Here is a 25,926-nt window from a genome sequence, read left to right as displayed (position 1 = left end):
TTACTCTCCATTTTGACACTCAGGAAACTAGAAAAGATTTATGAAATGAAATCTGCACCCATGATTCTCCTAGAAACTGAGTGATATCAACTGAAATCCATGAAGACACAATGGTCTGACTGCATGACACTTGCGGATCACGATCTGTATGGTTTAATATCCTAATTTTGAGTGAATTAAAGCAATGCTATTTTCTGTTGATAATTTCCAAAGTTAATGCATCAAATTATTTTGTTCCACATGAACTACTCAGTCCTACATAGCTTTAAAAAAATTTTCAGTCCTTTGGATATATTCCCTTGATAATAAACTTGTAAGACACGGACTCCCATCCCAAATCAACTCATGTTGAATGGGATCTTTCACTAAATTAATGCCTTTCTGAAAGCCTATTAGAATATTTTTCATTTCCTGCAGAATGCTATACTTCCTTAAAACTAGGTTTCCTAACCTTAATATAAATTTTTAAAAAGTTATTTCCAGTTTCTAAACAATTTATTGTTCCTGATATGTCCCATTCTAACAGGATCACACCAATAAAGAGATCCACTCAAGTACATTTACAATAGTGTAACTGCTGAGATGCTGTGATACAGATATATAGATATTCTGATTTCTTTTGCATCAAGACAGCTGCAAATATTTTGAATGAAGTTTAGAAAAAAAGGGGGGGGAAGCTTTTTTTAAGGACATCTAACTTTTGGTTAACTCTCATTTTCCTGTCTGAAAATGTATTTAGTTATGAAACCACATTTGCACTTTCAAGATTTTGTCAATTCAAAGTATCATTTCTCCTTGTGGGACTTTACATTTGCTGTTATAAATAATGCCCTGCTTGTTCTCATGTTTAAACAGCAAATGGAAGGAAAGCCCAATAGAAGGTCAGTCAGGGTTCACATTATTTCTAAATCACTCAGAACATCTATTTCCAGCTATTTGTCAGTAATTCAGTGTTAGCGCAGCATAGCAAAAACACAGCTATGGCTGTGAGAGCTCAACCCTGTTCTGTGCATCACCACAAGTCAACACTTGCTACTGACTCCATAAAAACAGAAAGTCATGCTAAAAGTTTCACAAACTTGGTCTATTACTAGGCTTTCCTTCTCCTCTCCCTACATGAGATGTCATGCAAGCGATGGAGGAACATTTTTTGTCAGGATGCTGAATGAAAGGCAGGGGTCCCGAGTTCAGTTCCTGGCTACATTGCAGATTTGCTTCTGACTCAATGCAGGTTGCTGTGCACAGGTTTCAGAAAAGGGGACCAATTCCTGCGGCTTTCCGCCTAACTTAAAAACATACACGTGAGCACTCCATGGACAGAGGATGGATACACATTTTTAAGTGCTTTGCTCAATTCAGCCTATTTGTGTTACAGTTTACCCCTCTGGCAGGGAGACTGGCTGTAAGGCTCTGTACATCAGTATTTTTAATCATCTTTGATTAAGAAGTCACTCAATGATGTGGAGAGCTTGAAGTAAGGCACACACATGCTGATATGCAAATGAAGATTCAGTTTCCTACCTCAGTTTCATAACCTAAACTAACACAGCAACCAAACAGCTCCAAACCACCACTTTCACCCCTATCTCGAGAGGTATTTTATTAGAAAGTCAAAAAAGTCAGTCCCTTTGAAACATGCTGCCACATACACCTGGACAACGAGCAAGTGCCATTAAAAGATGGTTAGTGATGAGAACCTTTTGTCTCATCAAATATTAAAATGGCTCTTAGATCTGTTCATCATACAGCTTCTGCTACTGGTTGTTTTCAGCAATTTATTTGCCTCATTCCTTAAAAATTAATGAAAGCTATAAACAATAAAATATATGTCTCTATTTTTTCATATTTGTCACATCTTACATCAAGAGATTTTGAGAAAGCAATTCAAAAACCCCTACTCTCAAAATCTACTTTTCCCATGGTTCCTTGCTGCCCAACCACAGTGTATTTGTGGTAGCACTCTGTGCTGAGTTTCCAGAGTCATTCAGTAAAATGAATGACACACCTCTAGAGTGATGATGATAAATTGCTACCAAATGATGGCTCTGTGATGAACTGATCTGTAACATCACAGACCTAGCTGTCTCTCTTTGCAGTCATAGCAAAACTGACTCATCAGTATGGACATCAAGAATTCAATTTACAGATAAGCATGAGCCACAGGGCTCTTTGGTGTTCTTCCTGTATCATCCTGCCTGGAGCTGTGTCCATTTCTGTCCCTGAAGGCAGAAGACTTCACTGGGCAGAGTACTTACCCAGGACTGAGAAGTCCTGAGGTCTCTCCATCTCTATCATTGCCAATATCAATCATTTTAGGCAAAGTTACTTCCAATGCCTCAGCATTATCTTTGTGAAGATATTATTTAATGCCTTGCAAAGTATCAACAGACTTATAAGGGGTGCTTTTCTTGCCAGACAGGATTGCATTGAAGGCAGGGTACCTGTGCAACACTGAGCATCACCTGTGCCAGGCTGAGCATCTACCTGTGGTCCAAGAGCACCTTCAATTCCAACTCAGATTTCAGTTCAGCCACATCAAAATTACAGTTCAGAGCCTGCCCAACGGCACTTTTTCTAAATGCACATTTTCTTCTCTACTAATGATCAGTGGTTAGTGAGTCAACACTCACTCAGCTCAGAAAAGCATTAAGGGCAGTGTTACGTATATACTTAAAATGAAGCACATGCTTCAGAGCTTTCTTAAACTGACGCCTGGGACTTGACAGCACTGTTCGCAGGATGCCTGAAAAAAATTGCCAGTCAGTTGTGAGCTGCTTTCGACCTTTATTGGACTGTGGAGTCCAAGCACCCACAGTTGTGCCATAATAGCAGTGGAGTGCCTTTTTGCTGTTGTTGCCAAACTCTCAGCAAGGCTAAGAGGTGTTTTCCAAGAAGGACCAAAGAAGGAAAACATGACTACACTGACCAGACCTTAAAGGTGCTGAGTGCTTCAAAGGAATGCCTTCCGTGTATTCTTTAATAAGACACGCAACTATTACACAGCTCTCAGATATCATCAGCATTCTGCAGGATGAAGTCCCTGCAATGCACACTGTAATTGCAGTGCTGCTCGATACACATAATTTTAAAATGGTTGTGTGCTAAGCAGACTAAATAACACAGGTAAATAGCACCTCTATATTCAGTCTAGCTAAGGTTATGACAGGTTTAAAAACATTACAGTTTTAACTTAATATGCTATCACTTTAAAATCCATGCTTTAGCTGTAAAAATGACCGCTTTGTGGCTATAAATCAGGGTATACTTTCTTGATGTTTACCTGAAAGCATTATGATGGTTCATTTTTATTTAGAATTGCACTTCTCCAGATCCCTTCTGGGACTTAAGTACAGGCTTCCAAATGTCAGTTTATGGAAGCATACACTCCCTAGCCAAGTTGTAGCCTACTATTATGTTCAAAGTTCCTTTTACTAGCAATATTGGCCTAGAATCTAAACCAGAAAGCCTGGACAATTAGCTTCTGCAATGTCTAAACTATCCACAGGGAGGAGACTACTATGCCAGATCCGTGAACTATGATGCTTTCCAAAGAGCCACTTCCAAGGGGAAACCCCCACACTGTTCCACGTATGAAATGTTGCACTTTACACAATACAGTATCATTCCACTTGTCACCACTTTCAGCACTCATCAGTTAAATGAATTTAGCACTTTGAAAGGTGCCAGATAAGCCAACCTTGAACATTGTTTTCATCTACTTGCAAACATCAATCTGCAAGGATTGCTAGAGAAGCACCAAGTCTTAGCCTTAAAGCAGGGCATCTAATTCTAGAGTTTGCTAAAGTTTGTTCACTTTCTGGCTGTTCCATATCCTGCCTCACAGGCACTAGGAAATGGTGAGGCTTGTCTAATGCAGAAATTTCAGTTTTAAGAAGGAACCTAGGCCTGTAGTACAACATTCTGTGGAAGGTGATTTTTGTTGTCCAAGGGTCTGCATCCATCCATCCATCCATCCATCCATCCAATGTAAACCCAGTTTTCTTGCACATTAATATTACTGCTACAGAGAAGAGCCCTCAGCTGATTGTTGTCCAGCTAAAGGCAGGCAATCACTGCAATTTCCCTATGCCAATTAAAAATGCATCTGTTGATACCCTGTCCTGCTCACTGTGTCAACTTCTACTGCCCAACTGCCATGGGAACTCAAAGCCCTGTTACCTGATGTTTGTGAGCAAATGGCTATGCTGTCTTACAAAGAATGAGCGAATGAAGCCTTGTGCTCCTGCTGGGAACAGGAGGCTGTGGGCAGAGCTGGGGGAAGCCAACCTACAGAGATATGGAAGAAATAGGCTGCATGCGGGGCTGCACAGATGAGGCACAAGCCACAGGCTGGGAAAGACACAAGAAATAATGCTGCTAAGATGACCACTCAATAATTTCACACCAGGTCTACACCTTACTCATTTGTACCATGAAGAGGGAGGGCTGAATGGATTTGCCATACTTTTGCAATGCATGCCAGCTGCAACCTGGTCTTACCATAGCAGCACTGGGGGCTGTGCTGCTGCGGGTATGACAGAGGGCTTTGGCACTCCAGAGCCATGCCTCGGGTGCTCCACGGGCTAACCAAAGGACAGGACAGGGACTAGCTGGAACAGGGAGCAATCTCTTTTCCCACTAAATGCTGGTTGCCATATTTGGAGAGGCTCCAGCACTGCTGGAGAGGACGTCAAATCCAACCCCCAGTTTTTGCAGGCATTGTATTACATAACCCTTTCCCCACTTTTTTAAACTTCTGGCTTTAAGTAGTTGATTACTCTGAATTCATGCAGTAAAAAGCACAGCAACCAATTGCATAGCCTTGGAAAACAGACTTCCTCATTTACGTTCAGCGTTCCCCAGTTCCCACGATTCCCACAGAGTGACATTGCAGTAATGCGTCACAGCGCTTTGTATATTCTCTAAAGACTAGTGATGCTTTTTCTGCCAACAGGATAAAAGTAATCTTTTTACTTTGTGAGGCCAATGAACCTGAATGACTAACCCACGGGCTTCAGCCCTGATCCTGCCGAATGCCCCGTCTGGCTTGACTGCTGCATCTTTCCAGAGCCCTGCTGATCTCAGACCTTTTGCAGTTCAGGGTGGTAGTCTTGAAAACAGCAACATAGTTCAGCATATGATTAAATTAAATGTCATGTGACAAGTATATACTCTGTCTCTAACGCAACTGGATCTTAGTTCGTCAAACTGGAACCAAGCTATACCTTTTGATTCATTTGTTCACTCCCTCCTAAAAAAGCATTCTATATACTTGAGGAACTACAGCATTTCAAGGTAGTTTTTGCTATTTATGTTTTGATCTTCGGACTTGTTTCCCCATCGCGGGATGATATAACTGCAAAGAAATGTTCTCTGCAAAAATTATCATGTCTTATTGCTAAAACTGAAAACCTCTCCTCTCTTGGTGAACATCTGCTCTTTCCCCCTCATAAAATGCTGGCAAATGTTTCAGCACAAGAAAAAAATCAATAATTGTTATTTTCATTTCTTCCATGCCCTGGCCTTGCAGACAAAGTCAATGTCTCTTCTTAAAATATCAGTCCTGCCATGTCCACTTGCAGAAAAGCAATATGTTATTTTCACAGTCATAACAAGCCATACCACTCCAGCACATGAGGTTACTGAATTATGAAATAAGACAGATTATTATTAGCCAATAGCTAAAGACGTGGCCTTTCATTTTCACTTTTAGCCCTGCTTTAGTTCATCTCTATTCAAAAGGGGCTTATATCTGAAGTTCTTAATTAATTCTACCAGTGGTCTTGTCAGAGAACTGAAATAATGTCTAGAACAACATTTATTACACTGTAAATTCCCTCTTCAGCTGTGCAACATCAGTTCAAAATTGTGTGTCAACTTTGTGTGGCTGGAGATAAAATTCTTCTCATCAGTCTCCACGAAACCATGAGCAGTATGGAGAAGATGAGGAAAGACCCATTACTCAGGGCATCACATAATGCAAGAACCAGAAATGAAATTTGTAAATGGCAGGTTCATAACAAAGAAAAAAGAAGCAACCTGTCACATAACATACAGTTGCTTGTGGAACTCATTGCTGCAAGATACCGCCAACCCCCAAGGCATGCCTGGGATCAAAAAGTGATTAAACACACCCATGGAGGATAAAATCTGACAAGGCCTATCAAACACAAAGATACCATCTCTGGCCCAGGAAGTGCCTGAGCAGCAGAGTGCTGGAGGATATGAGAGTACATGAGGGAAATATTAATATAAGCTTAACCTGTTTTCATACTATTCCGCAGGCACTGGTTACTCACAGTGACAGGATACTGGACTAGAGGGGGCCTGTGGAGAAGCGATTTCTATGTTCCCATGTTGACAGGCCACACATTGCAATATGCAGTGCTTATCAAACTTCTTAGCAATGCTTGTGGAGGGCTAGAAACAATTCTGCCAAAAGGGTGGAATGAAGGAGAGACACCACATGGAATTAAAATATGTGAATGACCTACCATATCTTACAATTCGGCATCTTCCAAAGACCTTTTCAAATGCTAAGTTGAAAGGATATAGAAACTGTATCTATTATTGTATTTCATAAAACACAATATCATATTGTGTCAGCCAAATATACAGGATAATTAATAAACTGTAGTAGTTACTGCATTACAGAGCACCTACTCTTCCAAGAAAGGAAGATGAGGTGCCCTGGAGGTAAGATCAGATGAGTGTTATGAAGAAGATGACATGATTCACATCTCTGATTAGAAGAAATGTCCCCTATCAGAGGGACAAAAGGAAAGTTAACTGAGTAGAAATCTGCAGCACTGACAAGTAATGGATTACAGCTCTTCGGCATCCCAGGATGAAGTGTGTATGAATGAAATTAAGAACTCTATTCCTTTAAAGTATCATTTCTTTTACTTTAAAATGAGAAAAATTTCTAGTGTTAAACGATAAATGATAATCTAAGTGAACAAAAAGGCAGGTGTACTGTGGTAAATTGAAAAGAAAGATAACTTGAACGGTGTACTTCAATTAATTCAGTGGACATCTAGATTTGTTTCTGAAGATGGGAATTCAGGAAGCTGGTGAAAGAGCATGGAGATGGGATTACTACAAATCAGAGAAGACTTGGCACATTGAACCACATGGCCTCTCCTTTCTAAACCACCTTGTAGTCTCCTAATCTGTCATATCAAGTTATGCCATAGCATACGGTTACTGATCACTCCAGTGGCACAACTTGCAACTCAGAATACTGAGCTCATGTGAAGTCTTGGGTTTTCCTTTACAAAAAGTTGTTGCTATATCACTTGTAACCTATCCCTATTTCCACACCTGAATGTCTGCTGGTTGTACCAGTGGATGAAGAGATGTATCAGGTACCAGCAGACAAGCAGCTGCAACAACTCATGTTAAAATCCTCACAGGCTCTGGGATGATCATCTAATGTGTCCAAGCCAACAGCAAAACAATTTTGCAATGCAATATTAACGAACTACAGCTACTGCCTTCCTGAATTCTGATGCAAACAGTTTACAAAATATCAAATTCCACTTTTATATTAATCCCAAGTAGTCTGGGCTACCAGGGCCTAGGTGGTTTTTAAAATAACCTTTAATATGCATTGGAAAACTGGCTTCTGTAAGTCTGTACTATAGTTGAAATCCCAATTTCTGTTTGCTTTTTAAAAAGGGGGTTTGAGGTGTAATGTGATGAGATGTTAGCTGAACTGCACAGTCAATATCAACAAGTAGCAGTTACTCGAGGGCAGACTCTGAAAGCCAAGTATCATACCACATAAGCCAGTTTGGGTTCACTAGGAAACCTCGACTCCTGATGTCAAGTCTGAAAGCTGTTTCTCAAGTACTAGAGATCACAACCTTTTCCCATACTTCTTTTACTGAAAACCATTTTTTTTTCCAAATTTACTGTAGGTTAACACAGCATGTCTGGCTCTATAGGTCATGTCAAATTACATCACAGGAGAAGAGGGGAGCAACACAACTTGGTTTGTAGCTTTACTTCTCTCGTGAGCCATGAAAGTGTTTCTATAATGCACATCGCATGGGAGCACCAAAACTTTTAGTTGAAATGTCTCAGATGTTACAGTTCTTTGAATTTTGTTAGATAGTCTCTTCCCCTTTCCCTGGGTGGTTAATTTATCAAATGGCTTACAAATAGCAAGATTAACAAACTGCCATACATATGTGAGGCAACAAAATGAGTAGAGTTTTTAGTTTCACAAATCCTAAGAATATGGGCAAATCTACTGAGTTCCTGCATCTTTCCCACAAGTGAAAGAGGTTGCTTTGAACCATCAGTGCAAAAGAGAAATAAGCCAACCATTTTACGTCAACTCTTTTGGCTTGTTCACAGACTACCTGTATGATGCTGGGCAAGTCACGTCAGATCAAATCTGTCAACTACTGACTGCCTGAAGAGAGTTCAGAGATGTACTCTCTCTAGCCAGAAGCATCACCAAGGCAGAGCAAGGTTTCATGAATTCAAAGGAAGACCAATAATCTTACTATTTCAGAGAATTAGCAATTGCTCTTTTCTGTGAAGACTTATGTCTACTTACCTAAAGAGCAAAGGAGAAGTATAATCACAATCCTTATCTGTCTTCAGTGCTCGCACTGGGAATGTCTACACTGATAGCATAAACAGGCTAATCTAAGTCTATGCACATAGACAGTCACATTGGCAGGGACCTGAGAGAGCCTAAATTACACTGGTCCTCAGCCAGATGCTAATAAACAAGGCGATGGTGAGGTCCTTGTGCTCATTTTCCTTCTCTTCTGCAGTCTTAATGATGTTGTCTGCTTCTCACTTTCTCTGGGCCATAATTTGTTTACATTAAGTGGAAACACAAGATAAAAGTTTCACTAAAATAGAAAAAATTCTAAAATTCTCTGTTGTTTTCCTTCCATGAATTCTAGTTTTTGTCTCCTCACTTGTACCATGACACCATTCTGTGAGTTGAAACTGGCATTTCCTCTGAAATGAGGCATCCATCAAACAACACGCAAAATGGTCATTAAAAATATCAGTAACTGCTATTACAAAAACAAAACAACAAAAAAAATTACTCATTCCTATGGAGCTTTCAAAATTCTAAATTGTTCTTATCAAATTCATATGCTGAATTATTCCTCAAGCCATGCTTAAAATATTGTTCTTGGACACAAGAGCCAAAGTGTAGCCCAAGCAGTGATGAAATCATTTTAGAGCTCTTGGCTGAATTTCTACACTAGAGTAAAGGGAGAATTTACACCAGCCGAGGGCTTGGAACTACAAATTTGGGTTTTGGTTTTGTATTTGGGTTTGAGTTTTTTTCTTAATTCTTTTCAGTGTCTGTCTCTACCCACAGCACTGTCATTTTCCATTTGGGAAACATTATACTGCATTGTGTATACAATGGCTCTTGGAATTCACATGACTGCATTTGTTTAACACCAACACTGAGCTGTAAATTCTGCCTGTGATACTGAAGCATCTTTCCTTCTGCCTCTAAAATGAGGCCAGACAATCTCCTGATGTGCAAGCATTCACAGAAGGTGTCAGTCTACTAAGAAATGCCCCCTAAAATTTCCCTGGATGGGCCCATTCCCTGATGGCATATCATTAGGTTGGAGAATTGGCTTTCTGACATAAAGCCTGTTGAACTTGCTCATTACTAGGTGATCCTGGGGAATACAGGAAGATCACAGAGATCTTCGAAAGGATTTAGGTCTCTGCACCAGCATTGCTGCATGTCAGGTAAGGGCTCTCTGAAGATTTAACACATACGGATTTCCACGCCACACGATGGATTGTGCAACGTACTCCTCACACCCTTCACCAAATGCTAGTGGCGTGTGGACAAAGGAGAAGAGGTGGGTGGGAAAGAAACCCACAACTACACCTACTCTCTCTGCTTTTCCCTCATGCATTTTGAAGTGCCCCAAGGGAGCATTCTGGAAAATTTTCTACCTCCTCCTAGGATGAAGCTTCTCGTTACTGTAACGATGCAGCACTGAGGTGGTTCCTTCCTCATGCATGCTCACCTTCCTCTATGGATGAATAAGAATCCTATTAAACATTTAGTCCTCTGGTTGCTGCACTACTGTAATACTATAATTAATCCAAAATCAACGCATAAATGTGATTTTAGTTTCACTGCCTAAATAGAAGTGGGATCTGAAGTAAAACTGAGAGGTCAAAGGTTGGAAGCCCCATTTTTTTAAAACAAAAGGCTGCAATTTTACACCAAAGTAGTTAGGACAGTAATTTCATTTTTTGAGATCTCTGGTTTTAAAAGTGCATGTCACTTGTACGACCTTCAATATAGATGTTACATGCAGCATTCCCAGCCTCCAGAGTTGCCTAGATTCAAGGAGGTCAGAGAGACATTCAAAATAATCCAAGTGGGAAATGAATGTCTCATATTGTTAAGACAACATATTTCAATTTGTTTGGGGTTTTCTGAGATTGTCTACAGTTCAGGAATACTTTGGTCTAGGACTCCCAAATCAACCTCTCTGAAAATCTGGTACTAAACCAAGAAATTTTTAAATTAGGCTGGCACTAGTTTTTTGACCTATGTTTGTATAATGCCTAGGTCAATGAAGTCCTGACCTACATGAGGTTCCTACACACCCTTGCAATACATGTCATACATAATAATAACGACATTCTTTTTTAGCCACTCAAATGGGCTCACCATAGCAGCTGCATTTTAACTTGGTTATATGGTAGTAGGTTACTATAGCCCTAATACTGTTTGTGAGTCTTTGTACTTCAGAATATTTTTCATCTGCTTCAGATGAAAACTTTTGAAATATTGTTCTATAAAGCCTGCATTTCCTTTTAAAGTCATGCTACTTTATAATACTCTTTGGACATGTTTAGGATGATCCACACAGAGTATTATCAAATGCACTCAATGATGTTCTTATTAAAATGTTATGTGCTTCAGGCCTTACTGTATAGTTTTCTTTGTTTTCTTGCCAGGCAAATCTATTATTCCTTCTGTGTATTAGGCTGTCACCCTCACCTAACCCTGCATCCTGGCCTCTGTAGTTATTTCCTTTGAAAATGTCCCTGGATCTTGTATCCATCAGGATATTTTCATTTTATGGTTCACCGTGGCCTACAGGAAGGGGGTGGTTCTGGGGTTCCCATTAGCCTTGACCCCATACTTAGGCTGCAGCCCCATTTTATTTTCCTTCCTTCTCTGCCAGACAGGAGTTCCTCTTCAAGATACTTCAGTCATTGAGCTTTTGTTAACAAAAAGCAGACGCACCACTAAGTTTTCTCCTGAAAGGATCTTCCTCCTACCATAATGATTTGAGTTTGGAAACCCACTGTACAAGATCTATCCTGTATGAATGCTCCAGCCTTCCAGGACATCCGAAATGAGTGTTATACAAATCTCATGTTCATTTTATCAGTTGACTTATCACTGACTAACTAACACTGACAAAGGAGGGTGACTTTCTAGCATGGCAATTGCATGTGAATACTGACATTTTAAATTAATTTCCTCGAATACACAGTTCATATTTGGTCTGTTTTAATTTGCTTTTCCATTCTTTTGAACACTTTGCATAGTTATTCCTGTATGAGTGACTGGGTGCTCTGTTGCTCAGAACCATGAACTAGGTAGTGGAAGAACAGGATTAATGCAATGTCATGAAGACTCCATCACAATATGTATGCCACTTAATTTTGACACGTTACTTACATCTAGTTATACAGGATAGTATTTATAGCATGATAGTAAATGCACTACAGTGTATTTGGTAAGGGTACTTAAGTCTTACTGAGATCTCACTGTTATGGTCAATATGACACCTTTGCTGGGAAGTAAGAGGTGGCTCCAGTTTTCTGTGAGAATTGTCGAGCTAGGGAAACAGCCAACTGGGAGTTTAGCCATTTGAAACCCAAAAATAATGCTACATGTACTTTCTTTGCCTGTTTTGAAGTGACAGCAATGAGTATTATATGTGAGCCAATACAGACCATGCTTCTATCAGGTAGGAATTAAGTCTGACAATTCCTGAACAAAATTCAATCCAACTTCTTAATGTCTAAGGACAGACAGCTTCCCAGCATCCATATCCTCCTGTGACAGGCCTGACACAGTAACGGCAGAAGGAAGTTACTGTCTTCCAAGGCTGTCTTGGCTCTAGAAAAAGCAGGGGAGAACTTTCCCTGTTAAATGAACCTAATACGTGTTACTCCCCCTGATGGGCACTTACTCAAGTAAGGGCCTATTTATGGTCAGCCAGGGCACTTAAATGAAGAAGCATCTACTAAATGAAGCCAACAACTCAACAGCCTAGTCCTGGGAAATGGGGAAAGGAATCAAGATGAATACCAACAGAAAAGAGGGTGTGGGGATGGGAGGAACACAGAGGGTGAACAGGAGCTGGGAAAAGCAAAAAGGTCACAACCATAGACCAGGGCATGCACAAACAGATGACCATTCAGCCTTCTATTGCAAAGCGTCTCCAATAAGCAAACACACAAGCAGTCATCAGTGAGCACTGATGTCCCCTTATGGATGGGCTGAAGCTTGGGAAGACCCTTTCAGCCCTCATCTTGCATATGCCTTTCAATTATCTCAGTAAGTACCCAATAACGTTAACAGCCTGCTGCATAAGGTGAACTATGGTCAAAACACTGCCAAGTTATGAGAAGCCTCAACCGCTTTCTGCTTCAGCGAAAGGAATGCAATATTCAGAATGAACAGTGCTGATAATAACACAATATTCAGAATAAGTATAATAAATATAATTGCACCTCTCCAGCATGTAGGACAAAACCTGCTGTGTCCTTCCTCATTTGTTTTTCCTCCACAAGAGAGGGTTAGGGAATAAAAGAGAGTAAGGCAGAACCAGTACCTTCTCTAAGAGAACACAGAGACAGCTTTCCACTGCCCTGCAGGACCCCACAGGCCCTTACTGGCAGGAGACAAGGCAACTTCCATTGGGTCCTGGGGGATTTCACAGGTTGTGCACGGCTGTCAGAAAGTGACTGATGAAACTGTGCTTTGCAGCTGTCACCACCAGAAATAGGGCTTTTCCCTGAGTCAGGGAGCACAGCCTCTTGGGGCAAGCCTCTGGGCTCTCCCTAGGTGAAGCTTAGGCAGAGGTTTGGGGAAAGAACCACAACATGCAGACTGACCCCAAATTTCTAGGGGTCTTGGGATTATGTCTGCCACCACAGGGAGTTATCCCCTCCAGAACAGTTTAGAGGGTGCATTTAGAAGATAAGTACAGCTTTTGGTTATTCTGCATTTGCACCAGGAATTTCTTCTGCAATGTCTAACACCAGGCCAATGGTCCTTTATCATTACTACCAATGTCCTTGTTCTCTGAGAAGTCTACGTTGAAATACACAACTGGCAAGTTCAGCACCTGTAAATAGCTTTATTATTTCTGTCCAAGACTTACATTCTGTGATTAAGCTTTAGCACTAAGGCTGAAATTAATCTCTGTGGGGCCATGCCAAGACCATGCCATGCAAGTCGCTCACGATGCTCTCAGCTGGAGGGCAAGAGAAGAACTACTATACAGTTTCTGCTGATTATTAGCACTGGGATGGATGCCAATCACTACAACGTATCTGCCACAAATTCATCTCCACAATAATTAATTTTAACATGATATAATAATGGAAAAATCTTCTTATCATTAATATTGTCAAGATTGTTAATGTTTAAAGGTATTTAAAATTTAATATTTGATGTTAATAATATGCTATGTATTGCATTGAGCTGCAACTTCATGCCTCTGCCAGCCTCTCACCATGCCAAACTGCCCGGGGCCTGAGATACCCTGGGAATTCCCTGGATACTGGGCTCCCTTATGCTCAAGGAGGGGCCACTGTCTGCCCGAAGTTGCCCTCCCAAAGCATAATGTTCCCCTCCCAAAGCATAATGTTCCCTTACACCTCCTGGTGCTCCAGCCGCAGTAACAGCTGAGATTTTTATTAACAGACCTCTGTAGGTCTTTGCTTCACTTCAGAACCAATTTAAAGGATGCACAATGTCAAAAATCATGCTGTAGAACATGTGACCTAAATTGAGTATCAGTCACATTTTATTTTTAATTATCTAAGTACATTTTGTTTTAAACTTCCGCTCAAACTGAAATCTTTTGGGAGCATCTGGCTGTTTTACTGGAAAACACCAACATTTTTCATTTCAAAATTTCTTGCTCAAAACTGTTCCAAGTACTTCATTTTGTGAAAATGTTCAGTACTTTTGCCTGATACAGAATCAAAGGCATTTCAAAACATCAGTGATTCTCACAAAGAGCAGACTTGTTCAATAGACTAATAAGGTGACTGTAAGTAGCCTAAGAAGTTCATGTAAATCAGTTTGGATTTCTTGGGAAAAAGAAGCTTAAGGGGAGACGTTCTCAGGTCAGGAGAAGTAAAAGGTGAACTTTGCTACTGCCTTGTTGAATCTTACTCTCTTTATCCCATCCTCACACTCCACTGCTTCTGATACTTCTGAATCACAGTGTATTAACATGATAGTAAAAAGTTATTGTGATTATTCTATCAATTAGTCCTTATACAACCATTTCTTACTTTACAGAGATAATCTAAATTATTTCCATTATCACTTCCAGGAGGAATTCCTAGAGGAATTCCTCCCCTGCTCAAATCTGCTCCATGTACAACTCAGATACTCAAGATCTGCACTGAAGGAAGGCACATTTTACAGAGATTCACCGGAAAAACCAAACAAACAAAACTTCAGACAAGATCAATAAACCATGTCTTAAAACAACTGGATTCCAGATAAAGCACTAAAACATAGTATAGGGAAAAACATATATTGGAAAGGGAATAGATTATCTTATGGCCTAAAAAAACCCAAGCAACAACAAAATTATTATTTAATAGGCAAATCTTTCTGAAATTTCTCTAGGCAGATTCCTTCCATGAAAGTGAAATGATGAGAGAAAGTGATCAGCAGTTGTTAAAAAGAAAATCAAAATCCAAAATAGCACTAGTCAATGTGCTATTAAGATACTTAGAATGTTTTCCTTTTAGACATTAAATATTTTAGCATGTCTGTATCACAACAGAATTAATCCCTCTAACAATCTCCAACTGTCACATTCCATTGTTTATTCAGAAACATCGCAAAACATTTACAGCTCCTGTACAAATGCATAAAATACATGCAGCTCTGAAATACTGTCAACCCAGGACAAAATATTGCAACCATTTAACAGAACCGAGAAAGCTAAAAAAAAAAACCTCAAACAGACTAGGCCAAGAAATGAAGAAAAAGACCACAGCCACCGGAACCTGGATGCTTTATAGGAGGGGGCAGCATGTTGCTCGGCATCACAACTGGAATCTAGCAGACCCTGTTGTCTGTTCCCATGAAAATTAACTCTGGTCTCCAAGCTGCAGCTTTTCTAAAAAAGTCTAAAAGTCACATCCTGCCATGCGCTACAAGCTAAGTGGCAGCACAGCAAATATTCTATCCTCATATGAGTTAAGCTCCCCTTCTCCTTCCCCTCTCTGCAGTTCTCCAGCTGAATGTCACCATGATATCTGACTGGTTATCAAATGCACAAATTTCAGAATGCTGCTGCCTGCTGTAGCCAAATGCCTGTGACTCTATCTTCCCCTGGTCCGCCGTGCAGCCAGGGCACCCCTATGGCTGCCCGGCTTTTTGTGAGCACTGCCTGCCACGGCAGCCCTGGCCCTGCATACTAATTGGCACAATTAATGACTTTCTCTTGCTCTTCCTCCTGTCTCCTCCTGAGCGGCTGTCTGGGAGCAGAGGATCCTGCTGCCATGGAAACCGATGTACCAACCTTTGGAGGAGATTCCGGTGGTGAAGCTCAAAAAAGTGGATGCTTGAGGGGGTGTAAAGGCGGAGGACTGAGAAGGGGTAATGCTGACCTTGGCGAGAGCGGGTCTGGGTTGTTCTGCCAAGGCATTGCACAAGCTGAGTGTATACTGGGCATAAGAAAGCAGACATTCAGGGGAAAAGCAGATTAACTCTCTATTACCTACATTTTTCTTTAAAATGTTTCAAATGCTTCTTAACCCCCTCCCTCCCATCCACTTACAGTCTGGATCAGATACCCCTATTGCATGCACAGGCCATGCAATTCAAAGGGGTTTTGACAATCCCAAATGTGACTGACAAAGCCGAGGAGCTGTTTGTACCCAGAAAAAGTGCTGATCATGGCGAGCAGAAGGTTCAAGGGGACCTCAGGCCCTCCACAGCACAAGTCGGCAGAGGACGAACACCTGCCAAGGCAATAAGGCTCTGATCCCGTGCCCAGCCTTTCAGTCCTGCCTCCCTTTCCCAGGCTAGCCGCAGGACTGCAGTCGCATGGAAACGCAGCCTTTGTGGCACCGTCTGTGTGTGCTGATGCCTTTTCTGGGCAGGCACCTCATTCAACTCCAGCTCAGTGTCCAAAAACATTCTGGACCCCACTCCAGGCCATGTGGCAATGGGAACTGCACTTTTGTCCTCAGTTCTGCCTCCTGAGGATTTCTGGGCATATAATGGGAGTAAGATGAGTGTACACTTAAATCTGACTTAGCACCCAAATTTCAGCCTTTGAAGGACGCCATCACTTACAGTCAATATCCTTGTAAGCTTTCAGGCCAGCAATGGACAATCTCCTTGGGTGTCTTTTTCCTAAGCAAAGTTCCCCATGATATGATTTATTCATGCAGGGAGCCCTCAGAAGGTCAATAAAACTGGCGTGCTCCCAAAAATACACAAACAAACAAAACAAGGAAGAAAAAAGCCCCACTGTTCTTTTAGTGGAACATTCACAAAATTTTAGACTGGGTCAGCACTTTTCTGAAGACTAGATGGAGCTGATTATGTCCCAGGCAGACCTTCTCATACAAGGGACATAACAAATGTTTCCACTCTCATTCTCTGTCCCAACCACTCAAACAACCAGCTTAATGCAGGGACTTTACTTCAGATGCAAGTCAGAATGTGTTGTGCCGTGAAGCGGTGCAGGGTTTTGGAGCTGAAGTACCCAAAACACCCAACAAAGGCCCTGCTTGGTATTCCCGTGAGGCAGGGGGATCTACTGCAGCACAGGCTGGGGAGCACAGCGAGACAGGTCTTAGGCATGACAACTAAGGAGAGCGCAACCTGCTCCCACAGGGATACTGCCTCTTTAGCTAAGACTAGCAAAAGGAGACTTCTGCTTGGATTTCTTCTTTCAGGGACTTTATGTTGTTTTGCACCCTATTGTGCCATTAAGGAGACAGAATTCCCACTGACTTGAAAAGGAAGAGAACTGTCCCATTATAAATTTCAATACACTACGTCTGTCACACATGAGTTGCTACTACAGCACAAATTGGTGCATAAAAGATGAAGTAGTGAAGAAGGAGTGTTTGCACGTGTCCCAGTTTTTGGCTGGGATAGAGTTAATTTTCACAAGAAGCTGGGAGGGGGCACAGCCAGGGCAGGTGACCCTAACTAGCCAAAAGGGTATTCCATACCATAGGATGTCATGCTCTGTATATAAAGGGAGAAGCTGGCCAGGGATCAGGGATGGGATGGGCATCGGGTTCTGGGCAGTAAGCAAATTGCATTGCCTATCACCCATTTTGTATATTCATTTATTAGTACTATTGTTGTTATTTTCCTCTTCCTCTGCTGTCCTAGTAAACTGTCCTTAGCCCAGCCCATGAGTTTTACCTCTTTCTTCCAGTTCTCTTCCCCATCCCACCGGGGGAGGGAGGAGTGAGCACGGAGCTGCATGTGGTGCTCGGTTGCCAGCTGAGTTTAAACCACAACAGCAAGTCACTTACAAGAATGCCCAGCCTAAGAGAGAAAACTGTTTTACAGGGTTTGTGGCATTTGTGTAAGCCTCCACTCTCACATAACAGAGTGATTTTATTAAAGAAGAAATAATGTTTGAAACAGAAAATGTTAGAGGATTACACGAAGGGAAAACCAGGTTTTTTTCAAGCAAAAAGAGAAGTTGGTTGTTAATGTTACGAGGACCAAATGGCATTCATCTGAGTCTGAAGGTATGCAGGTGGGAAACCGCAGGTGTATGACTATCATTAAAAAGAGCAACTATGCCAGAGAGCTGATTCATGGATAAAAACTGTCTGTCTGTATCTGAGCAGAGTGGGAAATAAAAGCCTCTGTAGAAAGGGATCCCACTCCACCAGTCTAGTGGTGGCCCACAGGGGAGTCAGGATGAATGTGAACACAGGTGATCCAGCAGACGAAGCATATGTGGATTTTCAAAACACCTTTGATAAGGCCCTACATCAAAGGTTATTAAAAAACCTAAGCTGCTACAACGTTTAGGAAAGGCCTTTTTATGGACTGAAGGCTGGTTAAAGGACAAGAAGCAGCAAGTAGGACTTCAGGATCGCTTCTCAAGATAGACAGAAGGCAGTTGTGGAGTCCCTAGAGGTCAGTTTCAGGACCAGCTACATTCAACATCTTCATCAACAGCCTGGAGATGGGAAGACATTGTCAATTACTCCAAGTGTGGGAGTGATACTAAGCTCTTGAAGAGGCTTTTGGAGAAGGATCTCACAAAACAGACAGAGTGGGCAGCAGCTGAGCGCCAATGCAGTTAACTACATGCATGATAAATAGGTGTAATAAGCTAGTAACCTATGTTTACACCCAGCAACCTATGTTTACACACAGCACTTGCAGCTACAACTTGGGGAGAAAGATTTTGGAGCTATCTCTGACACCAATAGCTCAGTGAGCAGCAGCAGCCAGAAAAACTCAAGACATTGAGCATCAGCAGCACAGGTACTAACAACATGGCACAGAGCATAATTTTGCCACTTTACACAGCCATGGGTGCCCACGTGCCTTTAGTGCTGTGTACAGTTCTGGGCTCCACAGCTCAGGGAAGATGTAATGTAATTGGAGAGGCAAAGAAAAGGAGAACTAAAATGCTTAAGTTGTGGCTTACAAAATCATTAAAGTAATGGACAAAATGAGGTCAATCAGCAACAACTGCAGAACTGTTACTAGCAAAGTCTGATATACTGTCACAAGAGGACACTCAATGAAATTAGTAGGAGGTAAGTTCAGAACAGATAAAAGTAATTTTTTTTACATAATGGGTATTAAACTTCTGGAACTTGCTGCCACAGTCATGAAAGTAGATGCTATCAGTAGGTACAAACAAGGATTAGACAAATTCATGAACAACTGGTTCAGAAACAGATAGTAATGGTAACTGGCAGGAATGCAGCCTAACATCCCTCACCCACAGATTATAGATTCTGGAACAGCATAAGAAAATGCCCACAAAAAATGGCCAGAGATAGGGCAGATAGGTTACAAGCAAATGTGATTTACACTTAAGAACAGGCTCAGTCATTTCTTAGAAAGGCTGAAGAGTCACATGCATATTGACCTTGCTTGGGCAAGTCAGGACAATCAGGACAGTATCTGCTTTGTCAGAGAGAATTAGGCCAGAATGGACCAGTGTATCTATGAGATGTCTAATTTTGAAGATGGGCGCAGTTTGCACCTCACTTTATTGCTTATTGTCATGTAGCATGTGCACTTCACATCAGAAGGACTGGTTTAAACCTTCCATTTGGTAGGTAAATGAAAAATCACCTTTGCCTGTTGAATTAAAATGTAATGAAATGTTAAAAGATCTTTGGCATTTTACAACAAGTGCTGGGGAGCTGGGTTTCTGAACGGGCAAGCATGATTATGGGTATGGGATAAAGGCAGAAGCATTTGTGAATGTACTTAATCAGTGCACCTGATCACATGTTTACATCTGTACAATTTCTGTATATTTTTTTATATCACATATATGATATATAAGGGGTATTTTTGTTCTGGAGTGAAAGATTCCAGTGCCACTAGCAATCTAAATATGCATTATGGTAAACAATTTTAATTACAGGATCTAATAATGTTTTTCCATAGAACCTCTGTTTAATTCTGTACATTTGCTAGATTCTGCTCAGCAAATGAGGCAACTGTTGAATATTTCTTAATGTCACCACTCAGTGTGTGGCCAGCTGCCTAACTCCTTCCACATCTAACTTTATGCAAACATAACAGTTCCCCGCAATGTGTCAGCAACAGGATTTGACCATGGAAGGTTCAAATTGCAGCAGACACACCTGGCTCCTCATCTACTGGAGTAACTATGCTGTCTCTGAACTGCTATACTAGAAGAATGTAGGTCAGCACTGGCACCAAGCGTTGGCATAACGGTTACAGCAAACCTGTTGCCTCTTTGCTGACTTAAAGAACAGATGCTCATCTCACTTGTGGGATGCCCAGGAGGAGGATACTCTGCAGGTAGGAATACAATGGGAGAGCTGTGGCAGGAGGGAACATAGCCCATGTTTCTCCAGATACTAATGTGGCAGCCAAACCCGTCTCAGCAGTGCGCTGGAGTGGCTTGGGCAGTCACACAAACCCAATCTTAAGCAATGCAGTGCAGAAGGCTGTGAGGACCTTTTATGTTGCAAAGTGTTTAACAACCCACCCCATGAAAACCACAACAATGTACAGATTCGGGTATGCACACCCCCCTGCTCTTTCATGCACATGAAAGAACACATTTTAGCATTTACATATCAAAACCTACTGAAACCAAATGAGTACCTGTGTCTTTTAATTTCAGAACCTTAGTCTGACATACTGGAAACTATAATGATTAGGTTTTTTTCTACAAAGCAGAAGAAAGTATTCAGGTGGCGGGCTGGAAATTGCAAGTTAGGAGTTGAATGCCAGAAGAATTCTGGAAGGACAAGTAAACTTTTTGTTTTGTTTGTGTTTCACAGGGGTGGGGGATTTGCTATTCAGAGGGTAGTAATCTTGAAATAGCTGCCTGGTAATAACTGTAATTTAACCTGCCTGTCCCCAGAAGTCTCCAGACTCCTTTTAAATTCTGAGTACAGTTGCTCTGTAAAAGGCAGAGGATCATCCTATATAATTAAAATTACAGCTGCAGAAAGATACTCTCTGGGATTTCAATGTGGAGCAAAAGCTCCACTGCTATCCTGGGACTTGTGGTTCCTGCTACTCAAGGCTCCCAATGCTTGCAACGAAGAGCAAGACCAGAACAATGCACCCAGATATCTGCTGGAAATCAAGCAACTGATCTTGATGCTATTCAGACTGGGCAAAGCCTCAGCAACAGAAGAAAGGATGAACCATTAAGTGAACTTTAAGGTAACTTCCATTGGACCCTTTCTAACACAATACTTTTTTCTAGGTGTTGTAGGGAAAGATGGAGTCAGACAAAAATACCATTCACCTTCTGAGAATAACAGGTATAGGTTTGCCTTGTGACATCTTCTGCTATTATATCTGAGAAGAAAATTAGCCTTTGACCATTTCTCCATCTCCACCATGCAAGACTCAGGAAGACTGCCATAGGGGTGTCCTGTTTGTCATATCAGTGTTAGACTGCTGCTCCCCTCATCATCATATTGGCGATCTCCAGGAGGTTGCAATGGCTTCATGCTCTCAGTGAAAGAATGGAGCAGGGCATATAATATGTAATAATGAATGTGATGAATCTGCTATACGTTAAACTCCAGTGAGAACCTAGCATAGTCCAGCATGAAAGCCCCTATCCTGTTACTATTTTGCATGTGAAAATGTAGCTTTTTGACCTAAGGGGCAGCTTGCACGTTGCTGAACCAGCAAGAGTCATAATAAACCTTGTCACAAATAGAAACCACTCATGTTTTTGAGATGGGCATGGGCTGAAAAGGTAAGTTCAAATTGCCACCCTCCTTGAAAACAAATGAAAGCATGAGGAAAATAGAAGGGAGATACAGATGAAGCAGAAGAAAAACTATTTACATGTTTTCATCCTTTAAAATCTCCTTCTGAATTTACCTAATAACAAATGGAGGACACTGGGAAACAACAAGGTCAAAGCAATATTTGCTCTGCCTATGGTCAGACAGAAGCATCTGTAAAACTAGAACCCAACCTGCCTGGAATGTGCAGGGTTAAAGTCTAATTAAACCTAATCAAAGTCAAGGGAGGGGAGACTGCATGCAGAATTAAAGAATAGATTATTCCAAAGTGATAGAGAGGATACAAAGTCAGGCCTGATTTTCTGTCGTGTGTGTGGTTTCGTAAACAGTGAGAGAAGCTAAGAAGTTACAAGTGAGAGTTGCAGAGCTATGGCAAGTATTTTCATAAATTAGAGATATTTGGTCTCAAAACTTTTTCCTTGCCATGAAAAATCAGCCACCTTAAGCTGTCTTTCACAAATGCCAGTAACTCTATTTTGAATATTCCATGCAAACTAAAGATGGGGTGAACTGATCCAGACAAAATGAAGTATCTATGCTTCAAACTGCTACTCATGTTGGCACTCTGGTGAACCAGATACTTCTGACACAATCAGTAGTTTTGGTTATGTGCTTCAAGCTACAGCTAAGAATTGTGAGTGGCACGCTGAGTCCTCTGGTTCTCTTGCACCCTGTCACATAGTTCCCCTACATCACATCATTCTCTTCATAAATTACACAGTACCACCTTAAAATGAGACAGTTTTCTTCCCAGTTCACAGGCCTCCAAGAACCTCATTCCTCTGATGGTTAGAAACCTTTTTCTAGTCTCTTGCTTAAATTCTTTCATTGCCAGCTTGTACTCATTTGTTCTTATGGAAACACTGTCCTTTATTTTAAATAGTACTTTTCCTTCCCCGATGGTTTTTTTCAATCTTCCTTCAACAAAGACTTCAAGCTGGAATGCCCTGGTACTGTACTTCGGTTTGGAAAAGTATTCTGTCTTCCCCACAACCAGGAAAAAAAGTGCTTGTTTTTCAGCTGGATTGATTCATCAATACAGTTTGTCCAGTGGCTGCAGAAACATCTGTGCTGGTGCAGAAAAGCAGATGATGCAGGAATTAGCTGTTGAGACTAGCAGGAGGGCAGGACCTTTTCTTTAGGCAGCAGGGCTGGCTTATGCTGCTTAAAGAGTTTGCTGAACTCTTTGTCTCCCATCATAAAACAGGTTGTCCATGTCCTATATTGCTTGACAATCTCTCCTCTATGCCTGTTCCAGGTTTAGCCTTCATGTTCTCAATCCCATTAGCCACTTTGCCTATATCTTCATATTCATGTTAAAAATTAATTTTGCTTCCAGGCCAAACTAACTCTCCTTCCCATACCATCATGTCTGCAGTGGGTACACTTTCCTCCTCATTCTCTTTACGTGTAAACAGCCAAGAGACCTTCTCTTGTTTATTTTAATATTCTTTTCAAAGCCAATCTCAAATGCTTTTTGACACTTTTCACTGTATCCCTCTTTGTCCATTAGCCTTTCCTTCTTGCATGGTTTTGCTTACTCCCACTGTGCTTTATGAGATGAAATCACAGATAGTTCTGCAACCTATTGCTCCCCATCTTCTCCTGTGATTTAAAACCACAATTTCCAACTACTTTCTACACCTTTATTTAAAGAAAATCCACATTTCCCCAATACTTAAGCTGATCCTAACAGCTAGTTCCCTCCGTTTCTCAGAGTTGACCCTCTGAAACAGCAGTAGAAGGGCAGCAGAAAACAGGTACTCCTAAAATTTTGAGGTCACAATCATTCCAAAGCTAGGAGTTCTGAGGATCCCGGGGAGTTTTCAAATCTATCACTACTCCTGTGAACTTTACTTACAACAGGAAATTATTCAACTACAGGTGCAAAGTAATTGTCTACTTTATGTAATCTGAAGGCTAAACAGATCCAGATCTATTCCTTTTTAGTTTTCTACTTTTGATGCCTTTTATCTTGAAGAAATTTATGAAGATGATGTAAAATACTGTAAAATTAAAAGGCAGAGAAAGGAAAGAAGCATTATTTACTTTTTTCCTGATTAGTTGTGTTAATTAACACAATGCTGTTTTCCATATCCCTAAGAACATGACTGAGAACATATAAACACAGGCTACCTTTTAAAGCACCTAGCCTGGACTTCGTAAGTAGCACAGAGATAGAAGTGTATGCCCCAGAAAAGGAGCATTGGCCCTGCTTCTGAATAGTTTAGCAGTTTGCATCAAGCTCGTGTCACATTTTTAGAGCTAGCAGTGCCTGCAGCCTAGACATACATTCAGTCTCACATTGTACAGTGGAGCGGCATAAACCTCTCTGTGAAATTCCTTTGTATTTCCTAGTTTATGCCATTTTAGCTGTGCTTAAAGCTGTATTTGAACGGCTTCTTACTGTGTGTAGTACACACATTGCCTTCAGTTCCCTCCTTTTCTATTTGGTGTTTTATTCTACTAACTAAAGCTGATCGGGACAGGAAACAAGAAGGTTAATATTGCATAATATGTAGGCATGTACAAGCTGGCTCAGCTCCAAACCCACCATTTAGTCCCCCTCTAAACTGCCATGGAAACGTTTGTTGGTCAAAACTGTATGTTCCTCTAAGCATGACTGATGTAAAAAAATCACAACTGTGTGTCTCTAAGCAAACAGGTAGGAGTTGTGTAAGATGGATCTTTCGATTGCTTTCAACAGAATTCCCCTCTGCAGAAAATGGCAATATTGGGCCTGTATATCTTAAACAATATATAAGCTTTACTTTCTATATTCAAGTAGTATCTATCAGCTTTCTGCTGAGGGGCACATTCCACTCACTGTGTACTGGCATTGAGCTGTATTTTAATGCAGTTATGCTTTTCCCACACAAGTACTCAACACTAAATTCTTTTCTCTAAAAAAAGGCTGATATGTCATGAGAGGCCAGGCCTAGAATATGTGAGGATTCTCAAGGAGCACGGAAAAGTCACTCGACTGAAAACTGCAGAATTCCCTTTTTCATTGGTGCTTTCAATGTAGAAGACAAGATGAGGCGTGCTGCCAAAATTATGACATGAAATATTCAGCTCTATTTTGATCTCTCTTTTTTCTCTGTGTCTTGTTTTGCTAAAGATGATTTAAAACTCTGCTTGCTGAATCCAAAAAACAAACAGCTCATGCATATGACAGGCTGCCAAGAATGCAGGACCCTGCCCTTCGCTTAGCTCACGAGCAAGAAAAATCTCCTACAAGGATACTGCCAGCCAGCTATGCTGCACTAAATCTTACTGTCAGAAAATAACACTGGCAGCATAATCAGCTGCAAAAGGACTGCATGCAGAGCAGTAACTTGCAAAGAGCCCAGCCTATCAGTTAGCTTTTCAAAGTGACTTGGTGGTGACAGGCATCTGGTAAATCACTCTGGAAAGAATCTATATTCTCCAGATAACAACACATTTTTATTTTGTGGGACTGGGCTGAGGCAGTATGAGGAAGGTAGATGACAAAAACATTAGGACAAATTATTTGTAATTGTCATGACTGTCATTCACGTTGACTCTTGGTTTTTTCCCCTTCATATTTACACTGGCAGTGAAACAATTGTAACACTGATATGTTATTAAAGAGTATCTGGCAATAAATTTAATGAACAGTTCTTTATCTTCCTAAAATTCTATGATCCAAAAAAAAAAAAAAAGAGAAAGAAAAAGAAAAAGAAAAGGAGAAGGGAAATGAGAAAATTATTTGCCCTGATAAGATTTCTCCCTTTCTGTGTACACCATTAAAAACAGATTTATAGACACATAATCTTGCAGTTCATAAAATAATTTGAAGGACTCCCTTCACACACACAAACCTTGGAATGGGCTAAATGATGTTATAAAATAATCTCCTAAGTGAGGCTCAGACTGCATCACAATTTCCATGTCAGTTATAAAAAAAACCCACTTACATTTCCAGCAAAACATTGGTTTGCTTCATGGTGTGGCATGCAAGGATTGGATCTCAGGCTGATGTGATTTTTTTTTTCACCCTTTAGATGCAGCAGTGAACACAGAAGTGAAAACAGATGTAAAGCCATTAAAATTTGCAGTTAATGAGGATAAAGGTAAAAATACTGTCCCCAGTGATGTCAATGCCAGTTTGCTCATAGGTCTGGA

The 25,926-nt window shown here is 40.9% G+C and overlaps 1 protein-coding gene across 1 annotated transcript in view; it reads right to left on the bottom strand.

The window, feature by feature from the left end:
- Positions 1-25,926, bottom strand: part of NTRK2 (neurotrophic receptor tyrosine kinase 2) — a 210,240-nt gene that overhangs the window by 6,713 nt on the left and 177,601 nt on the right. The window lies entirely within an intron of this gene.

This window comes from Grus americana, chromosome Z, assembly GCF_028858705.1.
Source record: "Grus americana isolate bGruAme1 chromosome Z, bGruAme1.mat, whole genome shotgun sequence".
In the NCBI taxonomy this organism is placed as follows: domain Eukaryota; kingdom Metazoa; phylum Chordata; class Aves; order Gruiformes; family Gruidae; genus Grus; species Grus americana.
The sequence above is the reverse complement of the archived record's forward strand: the minus strand, read 5'-3'. Positions and strand labels throughout refer to the sequence as shown.